The sequence below is a fragment of the Octopus bimaculoides genome, chromosome 1 (genome assembly GCF_001194135.2).
Source record: "Octopus bimaculoides isolate UCB-OBI-ISO-001 chromosome 1, ASM119413v2, whole genome shotgun sequence".
Lineage (NCBI taxonomy): Eukaryota > Metazoa > Mollusca > Cephalopoda > Octopoda > Octopodidae > Octopus > Octopus bimaculoides.
Window position 1 is genome coordinate 197,428,049 of NC_068981.1, and position 4,157 is coordinate 197,432,205.

The window sequence follows — 4,157 nt, forward strand, 5'->3', positions numbered from 1 at the left end:
ATATATATGTTTGTGTGTCTGTGTTTGTCCCCCCACCATCGCTTGACAACCGATGGTGGTGTGTTTACGTCCCCGTAACTTAGCAGTTCGGCAAAAAGAGACCGATAGAGTAAGTACTAGGCTTCCAAAGAGTAGTCCTGGGGTCGATTTTCTCGACTAAAGGCGGTGCTCCAGCATGGCCGCAGTCAAATGATTGAAACAAGTAAAAGAGTGTATGTTTTCATGTTTGTTTTCGTTCAGTTTCTTTGTATGTTTCCAATGTCATTTTTTTGTTCCCAACTTTGACCCTCCATAGATCCTAAATTTTATCTTAGAATTTATGGGAGCAACTGTCTTTGAAAACTCATATTGTCATTGAATGTTTGACAGCCAACAACTGATGAAGGATCCTTTCTCTGTATTCACTTGTCCTGTTTTCCATTTTTTTCTTGTTTATGTACTTCACTTGTTTTTCCCTCCTTTGTTTACGTATTTCATGTTATTTGCACCATTGGTGACGTCCTCTGCCTTCTATATCTATATACCTATATCATGTTGTGTCTGTCTATCTGTTTCTCTCTCTATATATGTGTGTGTGTGTGCTTTACTTGTTTCACTCATTTGACTGCAGCCATACTGGCGCACCACCTTGAAGGAGTTGTTTAGTTGCACAAATTGTCCCCAGGATAGTTTTTCAAACCTATGACTTATTCTATTGTTCTCTTTTTGCCAAGCCACTAAGTTATGAGGACTTAAAAGCACCAGTACAGGTTAAGAGGTTGTGGGAGTGGGTGGTGGAAAAAAAAAAACAGACACAAAAACACACACACATAGATACATATGAGGTGGTAGCAAAACATTCCCAGCACTTGTTATGTTAAATAAAAAAAAATAACTTATTTACCTAAGTTTTAACATCATCTCCTTTGAAATAGTCACCTTACACAGCAATACCCCGGTCCCAGCATTCGTGTCACTTTTAGAATCCAGCCTGGAATTCATTTTCCATAAAGAAGTTGAGGACCTTCTGTGATTCATTTATAGTGATGTCGATCATGTGACATCCTATAATTTAATAAGCATGAGAGAAAGAGGGGGTCACCATCTTATACGTAATGTCAAGAAATATGAATTTATGAGACGTTTGTAATAAGTCATAACATATTTATTACTGGAGGTAATGTGTTAACATGTAAGGTTAATTGAAGGAAAAGCTTGTAACATCACATGAACATACTCTCTTTGCAACCACATGTCTCCAAGTAAAATGAGGTGAACATATGCTGGTGCGGGTGTGTATGTGAGTGGTCCGACTCAACGCATGTCGAAGAATCAACAGGCAATGAATGGCGCAAATTTAGAAATGTGTTCCTTTATATAAGGGGTGAACCAGAAGTCCCTGACTTCCACGTCAACTGGAAACTTCTAGAATGCTTGAGAATTTTCTAGAAGGTTGAGGTAGATTAATCTCATTAAATCCTTTTCGTTTTGCTTTCCTGCCAGGGTTCACTACACGCTCTTAATCTCAACAATGGTGTTAAAACGGCAACGTTTGAGATGCATTTTCATCTTGAGGAAGAGATGGAAGTCCACAGGTTCTAAATCTGGTGAATGGGGTGGGTGCAGAAGTGATATCATATTGATTTTGGTGAGAAACACACGAGTGAGAAGAGCTCAGTGACAGGGTGCCTTGTTGTCATGAAGAATCCAATTCTTTGAACTCCACAGATTGCCAAATGTCTTCCCTCAAATGCTTCAAAATATCACAGAAGAACTCTTGATTGATGGAAATGGTACATGCTTTAAACTGGTTGCTGTTAGCAAGGACATCCAGTGGCAGACATTGGAACATAATACTGTTATCCAACTCATGAAATTCTGTCAAACCCTTTTGCCCATGGCAGCATGGACACCAGATGTCAAATTATGAGAGGAGGAAAGGAGGAGGAGGAGGATATGCCATGAGGGAAAGACAATTTTAGTTTCTAATATTTTGATTATACATGCATCACAACTTTAGATTACTTAAGGCCTGTGATCTAAAGAACACATAAAGAATCGTCTTGCCAAAATTAGCAAAACTGAAAGCATTGCATTATTTTTGCTAAATTAAGGCGGGGGAGGGGGAGCTGGCAGAAACGGTAGCACGCCGGCTGAAATGCTTAGTGGTATTTTATCAGTCACTATGTTCTGAGCTCAAATTCTGCAGAGGTCGACTTTGCCTTTCATCCTTTCGGGGTCGATAAATTAAGTACCAGTTATGTACTGGGGTCGATCTAATCAACTGGTCCCCTCCCCCAAAATTTTGAGCCTTGTGCCTAGAATAGAGAAAAAAAAAAGAAAAAAAAGATTATTTTTGCTAAATTAATAGAGCAGGGTCATTGGAATGCCAGATATAAAAAAGTCTTGTGGTATTCCTTTCATCTCTTTACATTCAGAGTTCAAATCCTGCTGAGGTCAACTTTGCCTTTCATCCTTTTGGGGTCTCTAAAATGAAGTACCAGCTAAACACTGGGGTCAATTAATTGACAAACTCGTAGCTCTTAAAATTACTGGTCATGTGCCAAAATTAGAGACAGATATTTTTGGTTAATTCATATAACTCATTTTATCTCAGACAATTTCTTTGGAATAATGGTGATGGATTGGCATAATTGTGAGAACATCTGTTAAAATGCCTTGCACTATTTAACTCTACAAGGGCTAACACATATGTGTGTGTGTGTGTGTGTGTGTGTGTGTATGTATGTATGTATGTATGTATGTATGTATGTATACATGTATGTATCTATGTATGCATGTACATATGTACGTATGTGTGTGTGTATGTATGTATGTATGTATCTATATGTGTGTATATATGCATGTGTGTATGTTTACATGTATGTATGCATGTATGTATGTATGCATGTACATATGTATGTATGCATGTACATATGTATGTATGTATAGGCATGTATGTATGTATGCATGTGTATGTGTAACCCCCATCTCATCAGGGAGACTGAGTTCTAGAGGTGTTTTGTATTGTGCTTCCTACCCACATTACAGTGACTTACCCTGACCCCATCACCTGCCTCTTCTTCCCGTCCCCTTGCTCCAACCATGTCATCCCCTCCTCTGACAATTCTATCTAGATACGAGTGGCTATGCAGATCCTCTACAAGAACCAGTATTGTCCCTGCTTCTTGTCGTTCAATCCCGTTACCCTCTAGTATGAAGCTGATCATCCTTCCCCGGGTCTGCATGTGTAGGTGCCATGTAAAAAAATGCACCCTGTACATATCTTAAAGTGTTTGGTGTTAGGAAGGGCAACAAGCTGTGAGAACCAAAACAGACATTGGAGCATGATGCAGTCCTTGCGCACACTGAATCCTGTCAGACCGTCCAATCTATGCCAGCATGGAACATGGATGTTGAATGATGATGGTGGTGGTGGTGTGTGTGTGTGTGTGTGTATATATGTGTGTCCATGTCCATGGTCAATAAAATGAAGAACCCATGACATCCTGGTAACAATTTGCCTCTACAGATTTGTTGTCTTTTAGAAGGATGAATCAAGTCCAAAGAATGGTTATGTTGTAAGAGATGGACCTTTTTGTAGTGAAGGAGATGTGATCGCCTGGACTTCTCTGCTCCCTCCCAAGTTCTAGATGGGAGGGTCACTGCTTCCGTAGTTGAACGGAACAAAATCCTTAAGTATCGGGAAACATTTTCATCCAGACTGTGGCGTCTGAGACTTTTGGAGGGGCTGAGCCGCTAACGTCGAAGTTTTTGTCATCGTTGGTGTCTCGCCTTACCGCGGTGTCAGGTGATGGCCGTGAGGGCGTTTGGCTTTCCCAACGCCTTAGCCTCGCCATCACTCGTGGAAATGCCGCGAGCGTGCTGGTTTGCTTTATTAGGTTCCGTTCACGATTGTGGTGTGCGACCAGTTGAAGCAATTGGTGTCGAATTGCTATTTTTCTTTCTCTTTCTCGGTACTACTAAAGCAGCGCGGACCCGAACGCGCAGTCGCGCGTCCGCGCTAGCTAGTCGTGAGTGGTCGATCCTAACCCTAACCCTAAACACGTATTCATTTGCACACGCGAGTTAGGGTTAGGGTTAGGGTTAGGGACAGGGTTAGGGTTAGGGATAGGGTTAGGGTTAGGATCGACCACTCAAGACTAGCTAGCGCGGAC

At 41.1% G+C, this 4,157-nt stretch overlaps 1 long non-coding RNA gene across 1 annotated transcript in view; it reads right to left on the reverse strand.

Moving 5' to 3' along the window:
* The window catches only part of LOC106874934 (uncharacterized), a 7,326-nt gene that overhangs the window by 1,847 nt on the left and 1,322 nt on the right, over window positions 1-4,157 (reverse strand). Inside the window, exon 2 of the long non-coding RNA XR_001410066.2 lies at window positions 884-1,044. This is a non-coding gene — a long non-coding RNA (uncharacterized LOC106874934). The remainder of the gene's footprint in view (window positions 1-883; window positions 1,045-4,157) is intronic.